General features: G+C 32.5%; 1 pseudogene; it reads left to right on the top strand.

The window, feature by feature from the left end:
* Positions 1-216: 216 nt before the first annotated feature.
* Positions 217-9,260, top strand: LOC147794874 (uncharacterized; annotated as a pseudogene).
* The last annotated feature ends 3,454 nt before the right edge of the window (positions 9,261-12,714 follow it).

Raw genomic sequence — 12,714 nt, 5'->3', positions numbered from 1 at the left:
TTTTACACATTTGTTTGTCTGTCCTTTTACACATTTATTTGTCCTCTTACAGTTATGGCGATCCTCACAAGAAGTCGGGCCTTGTTCATCTTTATCCATCCAAAAACTGGCATAGTTATCATTTCTACTCAGATTCGAGTACCCACCAAGTATTCTATGTTGAAACTCAAACTCACCTCACAACTTCCAACTTTGTCATTGCCCTCTACGTGTTCGATGAATGTCCCCTTCCATGTTTTTGCTCCTCATATTGCAAGGTGTTCCATTCCGCCCCACCTTTTGCCTCCTCCTTGTTTCAATCCCTTTTGTGAGCTCTCAAAGGTAAGAACTTACTTCTTTTTTTAATGTCTGATTTCTTCTTTTTAATTCACTCTGTGTTTCTTTTGAAATACCCAATTTTGTAAAATTACTTGAAACCATAGATATAAAATTTAATTCCAACTAAGATTGTTTCAGAATGGGCTACTCTCATCCATTCAACAATTGTCAGCTTCTCCTCTTGCTTTTAACTTGATGAAGCCCTATTTCACTAGGTAGAGTCACGACCCTCTCTTCTTCTTCATCTAGTGACTCTCTCTCTCTTCTTCTTCATCTGTCTCTTCTCTCTTTGGGTGGTTCATCTATCTCAAATCTAGAAATTTAATCTTACTTCATAGATCTCTATGAGAAAGATAGGAGATGGGTCATTGGGTCCCTCGTTCTCTCCCTAGCTTTGCCTATCTTGTGGGTGGATCATAAACGCTTGTCTCTAGAGCACTTTTCATTGCTTGAGCAATAGTCTTACAATGTACAGAACATTTGAAATTTTTCAATCCACATCAAAATATAAAAGATTTACTAAATTATTAAATACAAAATAAAAAATTTAAGATTTTATTAATTATAGAATTATATTTTATATATAATACACCGAACAATTTTTGAAATTTTTAACTCACACTAGAATGAAAGTTCAAATAATTGAGTGAACCAAACTCAAATTTAAGGTTTAAATTTAAATTTAAACAAAAAAAAAAAAAATCATATATTTTATATTTTCAAACATAAAATTTAAAAGGTTTAAATTTCTTTGTTTTCTTGGCTTTTAAGAAATATTTTCAAAATCTAAGCGAAAGCATAAAGTAGTTTTAAAATTTTATATCTCAATTTTTGTTTTTAAAATTTAGCATAATCATAAAAATATTTATTTATGTTTTTTTTAATTACTACAAAATGGAATTTTCATTATTAGGTGAAAAAGGAAAAAAAAAAAAAAAAAATGGGAGTGGGGCCCAGTGAAGACCGTTGAAGGTGGTTGCTGTTAGGGAAGCATTCGATGATCACATTATTTTGGTTTACTTATAAGCTTACAAGAGAATTAATTTAATTTGTTCATGTGGTCACGTTGTTTCTTTTGAAACACTCAATTTTGTAAAATTTCTTTGAACCGTGCATATAAACCCAATTTTGTAAAATTATTTTAAATTGTGGATATAAATTTCATTTCCAACTAAAACTGGTACTACTCTCATCTATTCAGGAATTGACAGCTTCTCCTACTACTTTTGCCTTGATGATAAAGCCTCGTTTCACTAATCACTGTTGACTCTCTCTCTCCTCTTCAGTTGTGTTTGTGCCTGTGCATGTTGAGCATTTAGCATTTAGTGTTTTGTCTCTTCTCTTTTTTTAGGTTGTTCATCTCTCTCCCCAAAATTTACTTTATCAATTTATCTCAAATCTAGAAGTTTAATCTCCCTCTCTATGAAAAATGCAAATGCATAAATTAGTCATTGAGTCCCTGATTCTCTTCCTAGTTTTGTCAAAAATCTTGATATCTTGTTGGTGGATCATGAACCGTTACCTCTCAAGTGCTTGACTTCATTGCTTGAGCCATAGTGGTAAGGAGCATCACAATATTTATAATTATATTTTATTAAAAAATTTAGTTAAATAAAATACGTCAAACATAAGAAATTTAAAAAACACTATTTAATTTGAAAAATAGCATTAACACCTCTTACCTTTATAAAAAAAATTAATCTTTTTATACCGACATTTTATAGATTATTTCCAGATTTTTAAAGACTAAATGGTACTTATGAAACACTTTTTAAAGTTAAATGTTTTTTTTTTTTAACTTTTTGAAAGTTAGGTTATTTAAAAATATATATATATATGTATTTATATATATTAACGATTTTCTTCCAAAAATAATGATAAGGGTATTTTTGAATTTTTTTTAAATATTTAAAAGTATTTTTGAGATTTTGTTAAAAGTTTAAAGAGTGTTATTAAAACTTTTTTTTTTTTAAAAACAAAATACAAAGAGTAGTTTTATTAATTTTAGATGAGTGGAGCATAGACTTAAAATGTTAAAAGAAGTTTGAATCTTAACTAATTTCCTTATACAAAATTAGTTCAAGATTTGAACCGTGTGTGGGATGAGAGAGAAAATTGGGAAGAGAGTCTACCCACAAAAAGATTGAGGTGAAAGTCAAATGTGCAGAGCAGATTAGTTAATCACGGCATGTAAGGCACTAGTTTCAAGGTGAGAAAGAAAGCTACGTAGACACAGAAAATGATGAGATAAATAAAGCCACAAAGAGACAGAAAATTGTGAGATTAGAAAGAAGGAGATAAAACTGAAGACTCAGATAGGAGTGTGTACCCTCCCCTTCTTCTACCTCTATCATCTGTTCTCTGTCCTCCTACGGTTATGGATATCATCACAAAAAGTGGAGCGTTGTTCATCTTTATCCAACCAAAAATTGGTATAATCTATATTGTCTTCCTATCATTTCTACTTAGATTTGTGTATCCACCAAGTATATTTGGTTGAAATTCCAACTCTCCACAACTTCCTACTTTGTCATTGTCCTTTACATGTATGATGAATGTCCACCCTCCATGTTTTTGCTCTTTATAGTGCAAGGTGTTGTTCATTCAACCCCATCTTTTGCCTCCTCTTTGTTTCAATCCCTTTTGGAAGTTCTCAAACCGTAAGATCTCACTATATTTTTTTTAATGCCTTTCCAGGTTGGATTTCTTTTTTTTCCTTCACTCTTTGTTTCTTTTGAAGCACCCATTTTTGTAAAATTACTTTAAATGGTGAATATAATTTTCAATTCAAACTAAGACTTTTTCAGCTTTGGGCTACTCATATCTATTAAGCAATTGTCACCTTCTCCTCTCTCTCTTCCTTTTGTATGTCTGCCTGCCTCTGTTAAGCTTTTAACTTTGTCTTTGCTCTTTTTGGGTTGTTCATTTTTCTCCCCCAAAATTTTCTCTCCCACCCTAATTTCTCTCAAATCTAGAAATTTAATCTTCCCCCTTCAGACTCTAGGTGGAAAATGCAGGAGATGGGTCATTAGGTCCCTAATTCTCTCCCTAGTTTTGTAAAAAATCTTTATATCTGGGTGGTGGATTATGAACCCTTGTCTCTCAAGCACTTGAGTTCATTGCTTAGGCAGCAGTCTTATAATGGTACATAGCATCACAATATTTCCATTAATCTCTTTCACCATCCTAATTTTAATTTTTTAAACATTGGTCTAAAGCTAATCTTTTACTTCTTTTTGTATCGGATGACATGTTGCAATCTACAAGCATACTCAATGCATTTTAGTGGCAGTTGTAAGTTGGGGTTTGAGTTTATGAAATTGTTATGTATCCCAGCTGTGATGTACTAGACCAATTATCTATCCTTTTTCTCAAAAAATTAAAATTATTATAATTATTATAAAAAAATTAAATAATTAATTACAAAATGACTGTCTGGTCACATCAAACCAAAACCACAAATAAATATAAACCCACGCGTACAGCCTTACAATGATCCTAATCCAAAGCCCATGATCCAATAAGCCCAGCCTATTGGACACCTCACGCCCGAACTCCAGTCCATCAACTTCCCAAATAGTGGCCCAAGCCCAGCCACACCTTCGTCTCATCACAACTATCCACTGTCGTCCAATTTTCGTGTGGCTCATGTATGGCTTGCATCCGCTTGTGTGGCTCGTTGTAGTCATCTAACTTTTAATCATCTCGGTCCAATTATTTCATATTGGGTTCAATCAATTTAAGCTTCATCGTTTGGCTCGTTGTAGTCATCTAACTTTCGATCGACTTGATTCAATTGTTTCAATTTTGGTTCAGTCAATTTAAGCTTATCATGTCCGATTCAAATCTATTTTAAATTGTGCATGGACATGGTCATTTTCAATTGTTTCATATAATTTTAAGTTATTTTAGATCAAAATAAGTTTTGATCCCGGACCTTTTAAGTTATTTCTTCCTATGATTTTGTTAATAGCTTTTCTCACTAATTAAAGCTTATTTTAGAGAAATTAGGTGGTTGTAGCATCATAAATATGTTCTATAATCAATTTCTCATATCTTTAATGGTTGCAAGGTAAAATTGGATTTTATTAGGCTTGAACTTAAGTGATGCCCAACAAATGAATTTGTATTTAAAAATGCTCATTAAATTTTAAAAGTAGTATTAACACTGTTTACCTTCGTAAGAAAATTTTCATTTTTTATTTACGGTCGATGTCGATCGACATCTCATAAATTATCTCGAAATTTAAAAAACTCAAGGGTATTTTTGAAACATCTTTAAAAGTTTAATGATATTTTTGAAACTTTAAGGGTACTTTTTAAAAAAGAAATTAATTATTTTCCTCCAAAATTTAAAAGTTTTTTTTTTTTTAAATTTAAAAGTTTTTTTTAAAAAAAATTTAAAAGTATCTTTGAGATTTTCTTAGAAAATCAAAAGATAACATCAAAACTTATTTTTTCAAACAAAATACAAAGTTGAAAGAATATTTTTATTAATTTTAAATGAGTGGAGGAGACATAAAAAGTTAAAAAGAAGTTTGAATCTCAACTAATTTCTTTACACAAGATTAGTTCTTGAATGGTGTGTGATGAGAGAGATACCTTGGAATAAGGGCTTTAAGTGCAGAGGAGTTCATCCCTGCATGTATAACACAAGTTTCAAAGTGAGAGAGAATCACAAAAAAGCAAAAAATTGTGAAATTAGAAAAAAAAAAAAAATGAAATGGAGGACTCCCCTCCCCCTTCTTTACTCTTATCTTTGTCGTTGTGCAACTATCTTTGTCTTCTTAGGCTATCATCACAAAAGTAGAACCTTGTTCATCTTTACCGATCTAAAAATTGGCATAATCTATACTCATTTCTACTCATATTCATATACCCACCAAGTATTCTCTGTTGAAACTCAAACTCACCCCACAACTTCCTATTTTGTCAGTGCACTCTACGTGTTCGATGAATGTCTCCCTCCATGTTTTCGCTCCTCATATTGCAAGGTGTTGCCGATTCAACCCCACTTTTTGCCTCCTCCTTGTTTCAATCCTTTTGGAAACTCTCAAATGTAAAATCTTACATCCTTTTCTTTTAGTGTCTTTTCATGTCTAATTTCTTTTTTTTTTGTAAAATGATTGTGGATGTAAATTTCACTTCCTACTAGCAATGAGCTACTCTCATCCATTAAGCAATTTCCAGCTTCTCTTGCTTTTTCCTTGATGAAGTCTCATTTGTTTCACGTAGTGACCTTCACTTTCTTTTTTATTTTCATCATCTATGTCTGTGTCTTTGCATATTGAGCATTTGGCTTTGTCTCTCCTCCTCTCCTTTTTTGGTTGTTTATTTCTCTCCCCAAAATTTGCTCCAAAGCTTTTTAGTTTAAACAAAATAAAAATAAAAATTTGAAAGAGAAATTTTATTAATTTTTAAATGAGTGAGGAAAAAAAATTAAAAAATTAAAAGAGGTTTGAATCTCAACTAATTTTTTTTAACCATGTTAGATGAGAGAGAAATCAAGAGACAAATCTGGCAATAGAGGCGACCACAAACGCTAAGGTGAAAGTCAAAGGTGTAGTCTAAGCAGTTCATCTCTGCATGTAACGCCTCATTTCAAAGTGAGGTGTAGTCCAAGGAGTTCATCTCTATAGATAAACGCCTCATTTGAAAGTGAGAAAGAAAGCAACAAATAGATAGAAAACATGTAACGCCTCATTTCAAAGTGAGGTGTAGTCCAAGGAGTTCATCTCTATAGATAAACGCCTCATTTGAAAGTGAGAAAGAAAGCAACAAATAGATAGAAAACGGTGAGATTAGAAAAAGAAAGTAAATGAAACTAAGGACGGGGGGAGGGTACACAAGAGTGGGGTATCCTCCCCCTTCCTCTCCCTTTGTCCTCTGTTCTCAGTTTTATGGTGATCATCATAAAAGTTGGGCCTTATTTATCTTTATCCATCTAAAAATTAGCATAGTGTATGTGGTCTCACTCTCATTTCTACTGTGTAGCCACCAAGTATTTTCTTTTGGACTCAAACTCACCCCACAACTTCCTACTTTGTCATTGTTCTCTACGTGTTTGATGAATGTCCCACCTCCTATGTTGTTTTTGCTGGTGGTAATGTAAGGTGTTGCCCATTCAACCCCATCTTTTGCCTCTACCAACTTTTGGAAGCTCTCAAATTTAAGGTCTGACTTCCTTCTCTTTTAATGCCTTTCCATTTCAGATTTCTTCTTTTTCATTCACTCTTTGTTCTCATCTATTTAGCAATTATCACCTTCTCCTCTTGATTTTGCCTTGATGAAGCCCCGTTTCACTAAGCACCAAGCACCGTTGCTAACTCTCTGTGTGTCTCCTTATGTGTCTGTGTCACCTTATGTGTCTTGCATGGTAAGCTTTTAACTTTGCACCCCCCCCCCCCCCCTCATTTGTCTTCAGCTCCTCTCAAAACTAGAAGTTTATCTAGGCTCTTTTTAGGTTGTTTATCTCTCTCCTCCAAAATTTGCTCTCTTAGTTTCTCTCCATAATCTCCTTTTTCTCAATCTCCAAAGGAAATGTTGCAGGAAATAGGTCATTGGGTCCGTGATTCTCTCCATAGTTTTGCCAAAAATCTTCATATCTTGGTGGTGGATCATGAAACCTTATCTCTCAAGCACTTGAGTTCATTGCTTAGGCAGCAGTCTTAATGGTACATAACATCACAATATTTTAATTAATCTCTTTCACCATCTTAATTTTAATTTTTTAAGCAACCGTCTAAAGCTAATGTTATGCTTCTTTTTGTATCCGGTAATATGTTGCAATCCTTAAAAGAAACTCAATGCATTTAGTGGTGGATATATGATGGAGTTTGAGCTTATGAAATTGTCATGGATGGTTGTTGTGATCCATCAACAACTTCTCAAAAAGAAAAGAAAAAGAAAAGGAAAAAAAAAAAAGAAAAAATAAAGAACCATAACTATCAGAGTCTCTTAGAAATAAATTCAGAGCATAAAAGTATAAGATATAAATGCATTCCTTGTTTATGTTTCAATAAGACAAATTAGGTGTGTATCTCATCTATTATCTATCCATTTTTTCAAAGTATAATTGGTTTGTTGGTTTATTTGTGGGACTAGTTATAGTAATATCCTTCAGCTTTAAGCTTTTGTTTTTCCTTTTCTGTGAACTTAGCGTGCATGACATGATTTTATTTTATTTAATGTTTTAATTTTTTTCATTTTTGTAATCTTCAGTTACAACCACTGGACTAGATGTATTGCTCTATCCATGATTCAAGAAAAAGGTGACCAGTTCGACCTTGTCATGGCTAACGTTAGCATGCCTGATATGGACAGTTTTTCGTTCTTGCACGTGCTCCTTAAGATGAATATTGTTGTCATTTGTAAGTTCAATTTTGCTTTACTATCTCATTTAATTAAATGTCTTTATTATTCTCAAGCTATTTAGTTGTCGGGCAGTTATGTTTTCAGCGATGAAATTGAAGGTTGCTACCAAAGCATTGGTAGAAGGGGCGTGTTATTTTCTTCAGAAACCTATTTCTAAGGATTATCTCAAATATGTATGACAACAAGTGCATAGTAGTAACATAAACATAGTCAAGCTAACCCATAAAGCAAATTGGGTAGAAAAAGTCAAATCTGGACAAGAATCTGCCAATATTGTCTGATGCAGTTAGTTATAATAATAATTGTAGTATTAACTATCAACTTATGAGCTATAACAAAAAAGTGCAAAATATGCCAACTAATTCCCATGATACCCTAGTTGCTTCATACTTCGAAGGAAAGAGATCAACTGATGACGTAGAAGGAACAAACACTGATAACATAGAAGGAACAAACAAGGTGAAGAGAGTTACATATTACTCAAAACCTAGCAGATGAGGATAATGGAAGAGGGAAGCAATATTATATTTCTAGTAATACCATATCACGTCTTGTTTGGAATATGGAACGACATCGCAAGTTCTCTGACACCCTCAACAAGCTAGGTGATAAATTTAATTTTACCTCTCTCACAAGTTATTTTTATTTTTTTAGGATTTGAATTCGATGATGCATTTCTAATTGTTGTTATTATGTTTTCTTTTGGTTTTGAAGGTCGCCCAAAACTTGTACTTAAGTTGATGAATGAACTATGCTTGACCCTGCACCAGGTAGCTAACCACCTACAGGTATTCTTCTATCAAGTTTGCTTACTATTTTCCCACGATGTACTTTTAGTTGTTTATGAATAAATGAGTAATTGTTGCTGCTAATCCTAGTAGAAATACAAAGCACAAGTAGAGTCCACGAAAAGCGTGAGAAAAAATAAATTAGGTCCAAGGATGGAAGCATCCAAATTCAATTTCTTAGTCCAGGCAAACAAATCTACACCGGGAGGTTTAACCTCTCTTTCAGGAGGGAAAAGATTCTGACCTATTGCTCCTAAGCCTGTGCCTAATCCTAGACTACTTGTTAGCGCCAAATTTGTAAATCATGGTCTCAGAATGCTTGACCACAATTTTCAGCATGTTGGTTCAAACTACAATTCAGTTCCATATAGCATCAATAAGATGACTCTAGAGGTAACTTCTTCTCGTGTATTTAATGAAATTCAGTTCTCAGATATACATCAAGCTGATGTAGCTCAGCAGCTAGAAGCAATGGAATTTAGTGGCACATCAGAAGGGATTCAGTTGATGTCAAAGAACATCGCTTTACTTGATTCAACCAACTTGGACAATGTTGTTTCAAATTTTGGAAATGAAAGAAGGCAACAACAATTAGCAGAATATGATTATCTCTTAAATGTTTTAGAAGACTATCCACACGACTTTGGCAGCGACTTTAATCTAAGTGATGTAGATAAATACAGCGAATAGCTAAGGAACACTGTTCTCGAAAACGGAAGCGGTCCAAATAGCTTTATCAATGACAATACCGAAAACTTTCTAGTTGAAATCAATCAATAAATAGGTATGTTTTACTTCTACAATGTTTTTAAAAATCTTCGATAAACTAAAAGTTAAAGATTTGTTCTTAGGGGCAGGTTGAAGGGTCTTAAAAGCAAGATAAAGAGTTTAACCCTCAAATCAAATATATACGGATCTTCAGAATCAAAGATTCAATCTTGAGAACAAAGAGCACATTTCTTTAAAAGTTTCATTAAAAAAAACTATATTTACATATATATATATATATATATATATATATATATATATATATTTACATATTTACATATTTATAAAATATCTAATAAAAAGATATATGACAAAATATTTTCAAACAATTCAAATATATAAAAAAAAAAAAAAATTATTCTAGAATTCAAAATCATAAAATAGTTATAATTATATTTTATTAAAAATTCAGTTAAATAAGTAAACACAAATACATTAATTATTTTTTAACCCACACTCTTTTTTATATATATATATATATATATATATATATATATATATATATACACATAGAGGAAAAGAGTTGGATCATTAGTCCTTTGACATATTTTTAAAAGATTAATCATATTTTTAGATTTTTTATTTATTTATTTATTTTTTGAAAATTTAAGAGTATTTTTTAGATTTTCTTAAAAAAATCACAGGTATTTTTAAATTTTTTTTGTTTAAACAAAATATAAAGTTGAAAGAGTATTTTTATTAATTTTAAATTAAAAAGAGATTTAAATGTGAACTAATTTCTTTAATACAAAATTAGTTCAAGATTTGAATGGTGTGGGACGAGAGAGAAATTAGGAAGAGAGACTTAAATAACGACAAGCAAGATTCAGGTGGAAGTTAAAGGTGTAGTACAGAGGAGTTACCAATGCATGTAAGATCCCATTTCCAAGAAAGAGAAAGTCACAAAACTATAGAAGTAGTGAGATTAGAAAGAAAAAAAAGATGAAACCGAGGCATCTTGGGATGGTACGAGTGGGGGTACACCCCCTTTCTCTACCTTTGTTCACACCTAGTGGGGTACCCTCTCCCTTTCTCAACCTTTGTCTTTTGCCCGGCTATCATATCATAAAAAGTCACAACCTTTGTCTTTTGCCCGGCTATCATATCATAACAAGTCAGATCTTGTTCATCTTTATTTATCTAAAAATTGACATCATCTATGCTGTTGCACCGTTATTTTTACCCAGATTTGTCAAGTATTCTAGACTTTCAATACTTCTAGTACTGCCATTAAAGACTAAATTAGTAAAACTACTATCAAAAGTTTAAATAACAAATTTAAACTAAAAAAAGTTAAAAAATAAAGTTCATTTGAAAAAATATCTTTGAACGGTTGAATTGTATTTCAAAAATACCATTCATTAATACATTTCAACTTTTAAAAAAAAAATTTAAAAATACACTTAGCATTAGTGCTATGTTTAAAAAATAGTCATGAAATATTAAAAGTAGCATTAACACCCTTTACCATTTAATTTTTTTATTATCTATGGACATCTCATAGATTAACTCTAAATTTTTAAAAACTCAAAAGGTACTTTTTGAAACATTTTTTAAAGTTTAATGATATTTTTGAAATTTTTTTTTTTTTTTGAAAGTTTTAAGAGTATTTTTTATAAAGAAAATTAAGGATTTGCATCCGATACTAACAGAACCCTATCATTTTTTTTTTCTTTAATTTAAAGTATTTGTGAGATTTTCGTCACAAATTGAAAGGTAACATCAAAACTCAATTTTTTGAACAAAATAAAAAAGTAGTTTTATTAATTTTGAATGAGTTGAGCATAAAGATATTAAAAAGTTAAAAGATATTTGAATTTCAACTAATTTTTTTATTGGTCGAAGATTTGAATGACTTAGGATGAGAGAGAAATCCAGAGAAATCTGGGGATAGGAGCCAAAAGTAACCATAAGCAAGATTGAAGGAAAATCAAAGGTTCAGCTGCATGTAACTCCCCAAGTTTCAAAGTGAGAGAGAAATTGTGTGAGATTAGAAAGGAATTTGGGAAAGGGGTGGAAATACCGAGGGAGGTTTAGGTTGACTCAGTTCATCACTGCATGTAACCCACGTGCATAAATTGGGAAAGGGGCTAAAGAAAAATATGGAAAAATGAAAGCGAGAAACACATGAGAGAGAAATATGGAAAATTGAAACGGAATTGCGCGAAACACCTGAGAGAAATATGGAAAATTGAAACGGAACCGTAAAAAACACGTGATAGAGAAATATGGAAAGCTGAAATGGAATGGCCGGAAACACGTGAGAGAAATATGGAAAACTGAAACGGAAATTGAGACACCTGAGAGAGAAATATAGAAAACTGAAACGGAAACTGAAACACGTGAGACACGTGAGAGAGAAATATGGGAAAGGGGCCGAAAACACGTGAGAGAAATATGGGAAGCTGAAACACGTGAAAGAGAAATATGGGAAAGGGGCAGAAGTAACCCCAAGAAGAATTGAGGTGAAAGTCAAAGATGCACGGAAAAGAGGCCACAGGTAAGGTCAAGAGAGATTGGGGTAAAAGTCAAAGGTGTAGTGTAGTGTAGAGCATTCATCACTACATTTAAGAGAGAGAAAGCCACAAAAAGAACAGATGAAAAACAAAAAAAAGAACGGAGATGAGACTGCGAGGAGGGGAGGGTATGGGCGTACCCTCCCCCTTCCTTTGCCTCGGTTGATACACACCTAGTGGGGTACCATCCCTTCCTCCATCTTTGTCTTCAATTCTATGTTCTTTTACAGAGTTCTCTATCTAGTCCTATTATAGATGTGGCACTCATCATAAAAAATGGGCCTTGTTCATTGACATAAGATACGATGTCTTTCATTTCAATTTAGATTCGTGTACCTATCAAGTATTCTTAGTTGAAACTCAAACTCACCCCACAACTTCCTATACGTGTTTGATTCCTTATCTTTTAATGTCTTTCATGTCGGATTTCTTCTTTTTCATCCCCTCTTTATTTCTTTTGAAACACCAAATTTTGTAAAATTACTTCAAACAGTGGATATAAATTTCAATTCCTTCTAAGACTCCTTCAACTATGAGCTACTCTCATCTAATTGCCACTTTCTCTTTTTGCTTTTGCCTTGATGAAGCTCTCTTTCAGTAAGCACCGTGACTCTCTTTCCCCCTTCTTGCATGTTGAGCTTTTAGGTTTGTCTCTTCTTTTTTTGGGTTGTTCATTTCTCTCCCCAAAATTTGCTCTCTGTTTCTCTCAAATATAGAAGTTTAATCTCCCTTCTTAAGAATCTAGAAGTTTAATCTTCCTTCTTTAAGATTCTCCTTGAGAAATGAGAAATGATCTCAAATCTAGGAGTTTAATCTCCCTTCCTTCAGATTCTCTCTTAGAGCTGAGAAATGAGAAATGCAAGAAATTGGTCATTGGGACACTTATTCTCTCCCTAGCTTTGCCAAAATTCTTCATATTTTGACGGTGGATCATGAACCCTTGTCTCTCG

The sequence above is a fragment of the Cucurbita pepo genome, chromosome 1 (genome assembly GCF_057944985.1).
Source record: "Cucurbita pepo subsp. pepo isolate OVF chromosome 1, ASM5794498v1, whole genome shotgun sequence".
Lineage (NCBI taxonomy): Eukaryota > Viridiplantae > Streptophyta > Magnoliopsida > Cucurbitales > Cucurbitaceae > Cucurbita > Cucurbita pepo.
This window is presented reverse-complemented; position numbering and strand designations above follow the sequence as displayed.